Here is a 12,882-nt window from a genome sequence, read left to right as displayed (position 1 = left end):
TCAAGGGGGAGTCCCCTTCATTCTTCTTTTATTATTAAATACGTATGTATGGCACGCCAAACTCACAAAAATGGACAAACCTATTACATTGATAAACTAGGTTTATAGAAGCTTCTGGATAACATTTGATAGGACTGTAAACTATAGTTTACATTTTAAACTATAGTTAACAATTCGTTAACTATAGTTTTCATCTGTAAAATTATATTTAACGGTTGTTTACTATAGTTTACGAATGCTAATCTAAGTTTATCTGTCTGTAATAAAAAGTTAACAATAGATTCTGCTGATAAACATAGATTCACGTCTGTTAACTATAATTTACGATCGTTAACTATAGTTAAGAGTTGTAAACCATAGTTTACAAATCGATTGAAATTTTCTTATTGCAGATAATTTATGTTTTGCGATCGCAAATGATTGTTTTCAGTGTTAAGCAAAGTTTACGGATGTGAAAAATAGATTAACGCAAACTATGTTTACAGATGTAAAATAGAAAAATTTGTTAACTATAGTTTACAGTCCGTAAAAAAGTTACCCACAACCCCCCCCCCCCCCCCCCCCCCCCCCCCCCCCCCCCCCCCCCCCCCCCCCCCCCCCCCCCCCCCCACGAAATAGGATTTATCGATTGTAAAACTATGATTAGCTCATTTTTGTGAATTTGGCTTGCATATGTCAACTTTTTCACGGTAAGGTAAAAAAAATTTTTATTTCATTCTGTTTACAATTTTCTATTGCAATGACGTTTGCAGCGTTGCCTTTCTTGTACATTTTCTTTGAGGCGGATGTTTCCCCAACCTTGACACTGTGTAGATTTGCAATACAAATTATATCTACTGAACATTTTTGTATCATGCATAACCTTGTAATATAATATTGTTAGCTTCCGATTTTTAGACGTTTTTTGCAGAACGTTTTTCGTTTACAAAATAATACACAATGTGCTTCACTATGTGTGGTATTTTGTATTTAATAACATAAGAAATCTTGTCATTTACCCCGGTAGTTTTAATAAATAAGCATACACATTGCACCTGTGCGTTGTTTTCATTTTGTGTCAAATAGAAGGCTGTCGCATCATGAATCCATTGAAACATCACAAATCATGAACGGAACAAACACAGACCTCTGAAATACATGTACAGCGTAGGATCAGGTACTTCGCAGGCCAACCAATGTCTTACGTGGACGCGCGCTCTTTCTTTTCACAAAAAAGATTTGAGGCAATACACAAAAAATCTCTTAATATAAGAAAAGCAAGATGTGAACTTCATCTCTAGAATAGAGAAATAAAAATAAGAAAGCAATGCTTTATCTCTGTTTGATAAAGAATTCTTGAGTACTCTCTTGCAAGACTTGTATTGAATTTGTATGTATTATTATTTTTTTCCAGAAAAAAATGCTCTTGTAGTTTTTGCATTTCCTCGCAACAGTCCAAACTAATCGGATCTGAGCAACTTGATAATTTCAAGGTTAAGAAAAGAAATATCCAGTGTTATTCACATATACCTGAATCAAGTAATTAGCCATTCTTTTGCTATCAATCAAGAAAAGTTAAATATGAGATAGAGATGAAGATACTCAAGAGGGAGGTGTGCCTTCCATCCAATAATTAATTTATAGTTTATATTACTCTGTGGATTTATTTGTATGTCCCCTCGAAAATAACGCCTGATGGCTCGTTTTGTTTTGTCAACGATACCTGATAGTAAACAGGGATTGCTTTCTAGAGTCGCAAATGATTTGCATATGTGGGCTTAAATTCTGAAGACAGAGAGGCCTGTATATCCATTAGTTAATTTGATGAGGATATTTGACAAGTGTTGAGCTGATCGACAAACTTTATTCTGTTCTCTCTTTGGACATGAATGGTGCATTTAAGAATGGTATAATGTTAGGTAACCTGTAACGTGATGAAATAATAACCACATCAAGATTAATTTTGTTTTAAGGTACAATGTACGTGTTCAGCATGTTTCCAATAATCATCATTCTCTAATTGTTATTTAATATGGTAAGAAATATCGAAGATCGATTTTTTGAACAGAATGCTAATGAATGCCTTTTCCAGAAAGTCTTTGCGTAAACAGGGGGCTTTGAATGTTAACGGGATAAGCAAATACTTTAGCGCCATGAATGCTACGTACAACTCTACAAACTTTTCAACTACATTTATTTATTGTAAAAAGCCTTCTGATTAACAAAGTCTGGTGTTTTATCTTTTTTGTCCGTCGTCGTGCGTTCTATCGATCTTCTCTGGAACCACGAATTTTAGCCAGTTTTAATATCTAGCATCTATGGGTAAAGGGAAAAAAACTTTTTTATATCTATCTCGGCCCCTGTCTTTACGGAAGGGAGGACTAAAAAAACCAAAATTTATGCTGTTCAAAAATTCTTTACTCTTGAAATCAACAAGTCAAACAATTAATAGTAATTTTAAGAATAATTGTAATAAGAAACCCTCTCATGTATATTTTATGGCCCCTGAATTAGAGATTTTGGCTCTACTACATTGGCCATGGGCATTTAGCGGACAAACTTCTTGAACGGTTGTGATTAGCAGGGATAACTTTTATGTGAAATGAGAATTCTTAAATTCATTGTCCCTTGAGCAGTTTTTTTTTTGTAGAGGGGTGGGTTTCTTTGATCCATATAGCGAAGAAACATTTTTTGAAAACATTTCTCTATGCTCCCAGTATTAAGCACACTTAAATGCATGGTTAAAATGAATAATACTAAATCAATCTGCATCAGGAAGTCATCAGTCACTTGTTGAGCAGAAATTTCTTTTGACTTTCAATGATGTAATACACTCACTGTGAAATGGACAGTCGATTTAATAAATTGTCAATTCTCAAGTTATTGGACCTGGTCACCAGTCATTGAGACCGTATTGACCAAGATTCCTTCAATGTTTGCCCAAAAATGATTCCTCACTGCTTAAAGATTGTCAAATGAAAAATGAAAAAAATTATCAGAGAAGGTAAATCTTGTTTACGGTGAGTCTCGGTTGAATTTTGCAATTTCATCTCTTTCTCTCTCTCTCTCTCTCTCTATCTTATCGGTTTGAGGGTACTTAGAATTTTAAAAAAAATTAAGCAGACAAAAATTATCTTTTCTGATATTAAACTTTCCAAACTTTGGAAATGAATATTATCTCACTGAAATGCTAAAAGGGCCAATAAGGCGAAGGGTACTATGCATTTCCAGGGCAATGCAATAAATCAGATGAGATTTTTAATCAAACCCACGACACAGAAGATTCTCTGGACTTTCAGTTAAATGGTTCTACCTTGGGAAATCAAAAGGATGGACATGGAACAGTTGAACAGTAATGCAAAGAAAAGAACAATCACTTTATTGTTGAGAAAATCTTATGATTATAGATATCAAGATATTGACCAAGCGTCCATAAAGATATTATTTCAAATGGTAAATGCGTAGGCATTATGTAGCATCTACGATTTTTTTTATTATGTTGGTATTGCATTTATTTATAGATGTTTACAATAAATTTGGTTATATTTGAGCATTTTTACAAAGACTAGTAAAATTTTACTTCAGTCATATATACATATTAACATTTATGTTATTAAGTATAACCCAAATACTATGTTAATGTGCACATACATATATATCAGTAAATCCCCAACTGAAACAACTGAATGACAGGGTAAAAGTTATAGATAAAGCAACAAAGTGGCCCAAAATGAAAGTCATTGGCACTTTCTCTAAATATATTAATGTAGCTCTTATAAAAGCATTCAGCACTAAACCTCTTAATTTATCATCCTTGATCAACTATTTCACACTTTTGTTAATCAAGCTGCACTTTTCCACTGAAAAACAGAATACACATGTAGTTCCTGTAATTCTGATCAGCAACATAAACTTGACGTTTAATTCCTATAGAAACAATTTAACAAAGTGACAATACATGATAGATATAGCATAATAGAGAGGAAATCTGAAGGGAAGCCATTCACAGTTATAGGCTGGCTGGTGTATCACAATATTAACAAACCCTTGGAAAGTAAAGCATAAATTCTATATTGGTATGCTTTTGTTTCTTTCAGTTCAGTGATAATGCTGTATGTCCTTACGTTGAAATGAATCTTTTCCTGCAACATAAACGGTTCCCTTCCGCGTTAATCTTTTGTTGTCTAGGGCTTTATCACTGTCAATGGGTCAAAAAGCATCGCCAATATTGGTTCTTTTGACGAGTATGTGACGTTCTGTAGCTCTATTTACATGACTTATCATCCACTCCAAAGGAAAAAGGAGTAATTCAATAGACCAAATGCATTTAGAAAAGATTACTATTCCAGGAAGAATTACTTCGTTTACTTAAAATGATAGATGCTTTAAAATAGAAGTGTACTGTTCTCTATAGATTATTGCTGGTTGTTTAAACATAGCAAAAAGAAAAAATAAGTATATAATGTATCAAAATAAAGTATGTTTAGTGCCATTCATTACATTAATTCTTCAACAATGCTCTAAGTTTTAAATAGATGCTCTAAGTTAGAATGAGACAGTAATCTCACTAAAACCTTTCGCCATATTATACATGTGTTAAGGACAAATATATTACAGCGAAAAAAGATGTTCTCATTTAGTACGCTTCAATTTGAGGAAGGAAACACTGCTCACATTTGAAGTTAGAGTAAAAAACTGCATTTCACATATAAGGGAGAAACTTCAGGAGTTAAGTACAATATATATATACAGATATGGATACTCAAAAATTCAAAGAAGCTTTCAAAACATTTTAACTCATAATTTTATCAGAACAAATCACATCAAAATTTATGTTTTCAGCACTCTATATAAATGAAATATATATGGAGATAACGAACATTCAGGATCAAAAGTCAATTAAACTACTGACTGGTCACATCCGCCGTGTGCTCTTTGTCATGACCGGGAAAGAAATAATGGAAAAATCCGTCGAAAATTCAGTGTGTAAATAATGGCCTAACAATTAATATGAAAAACGTTAGTCAGCATTTGACTCAATGATAAATTGTATTTGCTGACAAGGTCATTGTATCGACCATTAATTGAACTTATGAAATGATTACTTTTAAACGGGACTAAACAATGCAAAGATGGTGAAGAGCCAACAAGGACTCCCAAAACGTCAGAGATTGGATCCAAAGATTCCTTTAGGTAAATTATAATCAATGTATTATGACATTACAGTCTTTGCTTTTGCAATAAAAAGTGAAACTCGTAAATTAACTCACATTGTCATTGAACATTGGCAAAGTTATTTTGCAAAAATAAACATTAATATTATGGATGTACACAAGTACTATGAAGTTGTACTAATTCATCTTTAAATACTTTAAAAGAAAAATATGTAAATGTTTCCCTTACAAAAATACCTTTATGTTAAACACGATGGTTTCTACTTTTCCATCGTCAACTTCCTTTACTTATGTGGCAATAAACTCTTATCACCTGTAAATAGTGTTTATGTCTCCTATTTGATTCAATAGCAAGGGTATGCCTTGACGTAAGAACAATTTCTGAAACGATGGATGATACAATGAAATCAACAGTCTCGTTAAAAGTCTTCATTTTGCAAGTTCTATTTCGATTCAATAATCTTGTCGGCAGAAAATATCCAAACGGTGACTGACTTATTTAATACTCATTGTTAGGCAATTATTTACACACTGAATGGTCAGATGTCTTCAAGATCGTGACAAGGAGCGCACGGTGGGTGTGACCGAATCAGGATGCTTACTCCTCGATCTCATCCCCGATATTTTTGTAGATCCAATTTTTCTCTGCTTCTGATTCGTTTCATTACAATGGACTTTGATAAGTGTTCGTTATCATATATTTGATTTTCAACAAATGAATTGAATTTTTTGAAGATTCTTGAGGACATGAACTACGACGCTTCATGCCTGCATATTTAATAAATGGCATTAGCGCTTCATGGTAATATATCCCTGTAAAGCATTGTTGTTTATGTACCTCATGAATTTTCAAAGATCAAATTCATAGCTATATATATTTACATCACAATGGAGATATTCTTGCTCATCCACGGAAGTTCATGAGAAATTGAAAGTTTTCTAATTTGTATAGAATGAGAAGGAGAATTATTTGGAAATATTTATTTTCATGGAACGTTTTTAAGCTTGGTGCGATTCATTGGTGTGTAAATCACACAGACTTGTCACGTAGGCATATTTAATTAAGCGCACTAGCGATTCATGAAAAATATTCCTTTGTGCAAGTTTGTGTGAGTTACACGCCAATGAACCACACAAAACTTAAAAACATTCCTTTTATTTACATTTTAAACGTTTGAAAGCATTGAATTTCTCGCTGCATTATATATAGTTGAATTTTTACTAACGTCGCTGTTGCCTCATTGTGAGCGCAACACATAACCGCACATTTCTCCATGTATATGTCTACGCGTGAGTATACACGAAAGTGGCTTTCAAACCAATTTCACAGTTTGCTTAATAGAAAAACACAGCGAATATTAAATATAACAAATTAAACTGACTAATGTGATGTTTATTTTACATTTGGGCATGAAAAATCAACAGGGATTGTTGCACAAAATTAAAGAACATCAAATCACATTTTTGAGTGTTAAAATTGTGAAAAATTAACGGACAGCCATAATGAATTCTTTAACAAAAAATTATTGTAGTTGGTAAAAAAAAAACCCTCTCTTAAACCAATGCAAAATATAAAAATAAACAAACAGAGGTCATAGAAAAAATCTATTACAATTCTGTTCTAGGCATAGGGTACATGTAAAAACATTCACCCTTTAAAATTCCAGAGGTTGGACTATATGTCTAGGAGGAAAGAACATCCCTTGTTGACTTGTGATACCCGCTGTAGTCCCTATCTAATAATCAGGTAGACAGACCATCCTGGAGTCGAATTTAGCATAAAGAAACAAAAACGTTTTATTAATTGGTATGATATATGCAAGCTAAAATTTGGCCCACTAATAAATAATAATGACAATAATTGCTAATAAGATCAATATTAAGCCCATTAAATTTACAATGTGCTGACTTGAAACGAGGTTGTTATAATCACTGTTTCTCACTTTGAAATTGAAAGTTAAAGAACATGTTCTTAAGTATCGGAAAATTTAAAGATATGAAAAGGAAATTGATTGATTGTATATTGTTTTACGTTCCATTCGAAGAATTTTCACTCATATGAGACGTGACCATATGTCGGTGAAAGGCTTCAAAGAACTGCGAACGATAGTATTGTTCTCCCGCCTACCTTCAAGTCAATTTTCAAAAGTTAACATATTCGATGAATTTTTTTAATACTTTTTATAGATAATTATATGGATTTTCATGAAACATTACTTATTTGGGAAAACTAAGAGAGATAACTCTAAAATTTTGGTAAAACTTGTGTTTTTCACTATGGAAATCAATGGAAAACGGAAAATATTTTTAAAAATTTTTCCCCCCCCCCCCCCCGTGTCACAAAAATTCCTTTTTACAGGTAATATGGAATGTTATTTCACAAATTCATACCAAAGCTTTTTGTGTGACACGGGGTGGAACATATGTTTATTGACAAAAAACGATAAAAATGCTTATTTTCCACCAATTTCAAAACGATATACAACTGAAACATATTTAGTTGAAATATTTATGTTTTATTTATTTGCCTAAAACATAAGAAAAGATATAAGGAACATTTAATCATATCCAAGACTATTTTGAAATACGGTGATGCTTGAAACTCCGATTTCAATGGAAAATATCGTCTACCCCCCTTTTTTCAAGAGCTGGATTTATGGATAATTTACTGTTTAGCGCTAGTATTAGGACGATTTATCAAATACCATTGAACTGTTCTTTGTATTAAACAAATATTTTATGGCCAAATTGCTATTCATATTGAATTAATTGGTTCCAAAATGTAGGCGGGAATCGAGAGTTAGCGTGCGTGTTTCTTTTGACCTTTAATCGGCACTCAGGGCCATTGAGCATCTGCTCTAGAGTCGCGAAGGAGTTGATCCTTACAATGTCGCGGTTTCGAATCCCATGTTGGACCTTCAGACCGGTTGTTCGGATGAGACCGTATAAATCGAGTTCCTGTGTCACAGTAGGTGCTGGCACAATAAAGATCCCTCACTGCTCAATGACCGTAAGTATCGAGTATAGGACAAAATTTGCAGCTCTCTGTCGGCAAATGGTGGGGTCTCCATATAAGTGAAAAATTCTCGAAAGGGACGTTAAACAGCATACAAACAAACACGGCAATCGAGCACGGGGCCTGGCTTTTTTAAGTCTCATCCGAGGGACATAGATGCAGGAGAAAGCGAAATATAAGACATACAAATCAAATAATTTTTGTTTTAAAATTTTTCAAAAGCTTAAAGAACAGAAAAGTCCTTTAGTAAAATTTGGTAAAAATACTTCTAGATTTATGCATTAATTTTACTAATATATGCGTTAAATGATTTGAACCATTGATGTTCTAATTCGGGAAAAAAGCTTTAAAAATCGAACGATTTGTAGACTCAAATATAAGCAAATAATTACTGTAATAAATTAATTGGAGAAATACGTATCATCTCAGATGCAAGTACATGTACTAGTAATTCAATCTTAAAAAATATTTTTCTTTCTAGACTGAAAGATATTGTTTCCCGAACGACTTTTCAAGAAAGTTTCAAATGAATCTTAATTTCTGTTATAAATTGCAGAATGAAAACTGTGTAATGTTGATTTAAGGTACTGTACATTGATACTCTGATAAGAGAGATAACTCTTAAAGACATAAATGTCTATTTTTCATTTATAAATTTACCAAGTTGAAGCGTCTATTTTGTCCAATTTTGCACCGCAAGCTATGCTATAATTGTTTGTATTTTACTTATAAAATACTTTTCTTTTGGAAAATCATTAAGGTTCAAGCAACATTATATATGAGTGAGCAGAGGGTTTATAACCTGGAATGCGTTTGTGCATCATCATGTTTAGAACACCAGAATGCATCATTGCAATCCTGAATTTTTATGTCAGGTTACTATTAAGTTTTTTCAGTAAATTGGTACATGATGGTTTATTTTTAGTTAAGATTTCATTTGTGTTATGTTTATTCTTAACTTCCAAATTAGTAGGCAATTTTTTTTAACAACTTAACGAAAAGCAGGGAAATGAACATTCCATTGATGGGGAGTTAAAAAATAGATTATGGTCTTTACTAAATAAAGAGAGCTCTCAGTTGTAAATCCATTTTCTTCCTCAATTTTCAGACTTGTTTTACATTAAATTTTGATAGATAGCAGGAAAATTCGATATTTCGTTTGAATTAGTTCGACCCACTGTGGTGAATTCACGAGAATCTGATGTATAGGAAAAATTAATAAGCCTTGGCAAAAGCAAAAGTCGATATAAATGGTATTCCGGATCTTAAATGCACAACACTACCAAGTGAGTCTTTATTATGGTTTCTTTTGCAATATTTTATAATGTTGACTTTATGTAAAAAAAATATTGGGCTGTTTGCCCGAAGGAAAATCCTATTTCGTGTGTGTGTGTGTGTGGGGGGGGGGGGGGGGGGGGAGGGTGAGCTTCGGCAATTTACTTTCAACAAAATGTGACTATTACTTGCTTAAGAAGGGTTCCCGATGTTCTTGACTTCATGTTAAGGAAACCCTGTATGTGACTATCCAGGAGATTGCTGAGGAGGTAAATTAATTAATCTCCCGAGATTGAAATCAAATTTTACAGGATATGTTACAGAGTTATAATAAACCTTTCTCTTCTGTTGAATAAAATTTAAAAAAAATTAATAAAATGGAAAAATAGACATAAATGCATAATTAAGAGGACCCAACATATTCCAGAAAGTTGACAAAGAAACTAAAGATGTCGTTAAACCATTTTTGTACTTCCTGGAGCGCTAGTTTGACTCCTCTTAATATAAGATGGTCTCGCTAATTAGTCGATAGAGGGTGTTCCTTCCGCCCGCGGATGTGAAGACATGACTCTGTTAAATTGAGAGTCTTGTCGCATTTTTGTCGATCAAATTTGCTCCTGAGAACAGATGCGTCGAATTCTGGTGGCTAGACCCTTAGGCACTCCCTTAAAAGTGTGTGGGGGATGACAGCTAGAGGGCCAATAATTCATTTTATAGCAAGAACGACTGAGAGAAAGAGAGAGAAAGCTCTCATAATATTTTTTTCATGCGTTGGAAAGATGTCTTCGGGTTTCACTTCATCGTTAATTTATCTGTTCTTATTCTGCAGAATCGCTATGTTGTGACGTATTCTATGTTCAACGTTTTATTCTGAGACCTGCTTTAAGGTGAGTCTTTATTATGGTTTCTTTTGCAATAGGTGAATCAAGAATTTATAATGGAACTTTGAAATTAGATGTAAATTTATGTAAAAAAAAAATATTGGTAGTATGCTAGTTGTTTTTGTTTCTCTTTTTCCTTTGTTCTTATGAAAAAACTTTCTTTATGAGGGGAAAAAATTTGACAATTTCTATTTTTCATTTTTAGTTTTTATATAAATTTCCAGAACCTTGTATCTATGCTGATCCGACATTTAGGATATATATATATATATATATATATATATATATATATATATATATATATATATATATATATATATATATATATATATATATATATATATATATATATTGGCTTCTTCATGCAGTTTCACTCACACAGGTGAAGAAAAAGTTCGATAAATATTTATATAAATCAATCAACCTTTTCTAATGACATTAGAATAAGAATAAAAAATTGCTTTAGTAATAAATGAAAAAGACGTTGAACCAAACTAGGCATTGCAATGTTTGGTAAAATCAATCATCACAAAAAATCGTATATCTGTAATATAAATGCGCTGATCAGTTCGTTGTGATGTTGTTGTATCAAAGCTAATATAAGCTTGAAGTATTTTCAAGCGTTTTCCTGACATGTTTGAATACATGTTTGTTTTTCATAGATATCTCAAATTATTTTTTTTTATTAACTTGTACTTTAAAAATGTTTACTCAATTTTCCAACATGATTCGGATTATTTATGCAGAACAGGTGGAACAACAACACTGTTATTTGAGTGTGATAAAATACGATAACTACTGAAGGGGGAAAGTTTTCAACAGGATAGGAAGGGGCCTGGCCTTGTTCAATTTCTAAAACATAGCTTCTTCTTAGCTGAGAGACCCTATCTTACATTTAATATAATTGGCTAAACATTTCACTATTTATTTATCAGATACTTGTTTGAATAAAATCAAAACAAGTAAAACCTATTTCGACATTTTATCCCGAGACACTAAAATTGCTTTGAAGGTTAAAAAATATAAACAAAAAAAGAAATTCATGGAGATGACTTTGTTGAAATACAGTATTTTTTCTTTTTCATTTCTATGTCTGAAGTAAAGCAGATCAATAAAAGGCAAAATAAGTGTTTTTAAACAACTTGTTTAATGAAATCTGGAACAAGAATAATATTACATCTTCTGTATTGGTTGCATTTATTCATTATTCTTTCTTTCACTTTGCCATTTTAACCATTTTTACATGATAGCATTTGTCGAATAATACGCTGAAATCTAGTGTATTTAACCTTTATTAGCAGCACTACAGCTAAAACATCATTATTTTGTGTAATATACATTTTTTCTGAAACTATTATTCTTATGAATACATTTTGCAAGAATATACGTAGAAGAAATCTCTAAAACATCAATCACATTTAATGCCAAATGTCTATTCCCTCATTAGTGAACAAACTTTTTGGTGGCGAGATAGTATTTCCCCTAACGATGAAAAACGTAAATTACCTCATATTTAAGCTATTGATAATACTTTAATATTATGCAATCCTATTATACAACAAAGGATAAGATTGACATTCTTTCTAAACTTGGATGTAGTATTTACTCATTTCTGAACATGAGTGATAAATGAAAATAAATAAGACGACGAAGATTGGAAAATAATTTGAACCATTCACGTTTTATGATTATTATGGCTGTAGATACGCTAGGGGGTATTTATTGGTTAGAAGATATTGTAATACAAACATCATGGGACATCTCCCTCTATAGAAATTTAATATTTCAATTGTTGCAATTCTGAAATTATATCATTTATTTTTCAGAAATCCCCCTGAGATACCATTTTTGAGTAGGCAATGTAAAATGTCCCAGGTTTTATAAAATTAAGATTGATGATGCTTCAATAAAATATATTTCTTTCTAAAAATATTTCATAATAAGGCTAGTTAACGATAGGAGATAAAACGTCAACAGTGATTAAAAAGTAAATTCACTAACAGAAAATTTATTATGAATATTATAAGGCCACAGAAATATTTCTACGGAAAAAGAGGTATATGGTTTACCTTTCCTTCTTTATTCTGGTCTATATGTAAAGATCAGAAGTGTGTTACAAATCTTACATTTATCGATTGAGGGACCAATTGAAAATTTACTTTTCTTCTGTGTTCAGTACATAACAAGATAAATTAAAGTCCAGAGTTTTTTATATCATTGACAGCTGCTTTTCAATAAAATTGAACTAGTGACGATAATTATTTACCTTGTCATTGGACATTTGCAAAATTTATTGATTAAAAACATTCTGATTGTACATACAAGTACTCTAAAGTTGACATCAAAAAGATGCTTGAGTTTCTGATTGACAATATCTATGTGGTTTTTGGTGATCAGGTCCTCCAACAATCTATTGGAATTCCCATGAGTACCAATTGCTCCCCGTTATTAGCAGACCTATTTTTGTATTCATGTGAAGCAGAATTTGTCCAAAATCTTATGCTTGAAAAGAAGAAAACACTTGCTGTAGCCTTCAAATAGACATTTAGATATATCG

The 12,882-nt window shown here is 32.1% G+C and overlaps 1 protein-coding gene across 2 annotated transcripts in view; it reads left to right on the top strand.

Moving 5' to 3' along the window:
* Window positions 1-10,152: 10,152 nt before the first annotated feature.
* The window catches only part of LOC134235174 (sex peptide receptor-like), a 33,686-nt gene continuing 30,956 nt past the window's right edge, over window positions 10,153-12,882 (top strand). For both annotated transcript variants that reach the window (XM_062717276.1, XM_062717275.1), the window contains exon 1: window positions 10,153-10,331. The gene's annotated coding sequence lies outside the window, so the exon portion shown is untranslated. The remainder of the gene's footprint in view (window positions 10,332-12,882) is intronic.

Source organism: Saccostrea cucullata, unplaced genomic scaffold (genome assembly GCF_032062105.1).
Source record: "Saccostrea cucullata isolate Sc308-1 unplaced genomic scaffold, CSIRO_AGI_Scuc_v1 ctg11373, whole genome shotgun sequence".
In the NCBI taxonomy this organism is placed as follows: domain Eukaryota; kingdom Metazoa; phylum Mollusca; class Bivalvia; order Ostreida; family Ostreidae; genus Saccostrea; species Saccostrea cuccullata.
The sequence above is the reverse complement of the archived record's forward strand: the minus strand, read 5'-3'. Positions and strand labels throughout refer to the sequence as shown.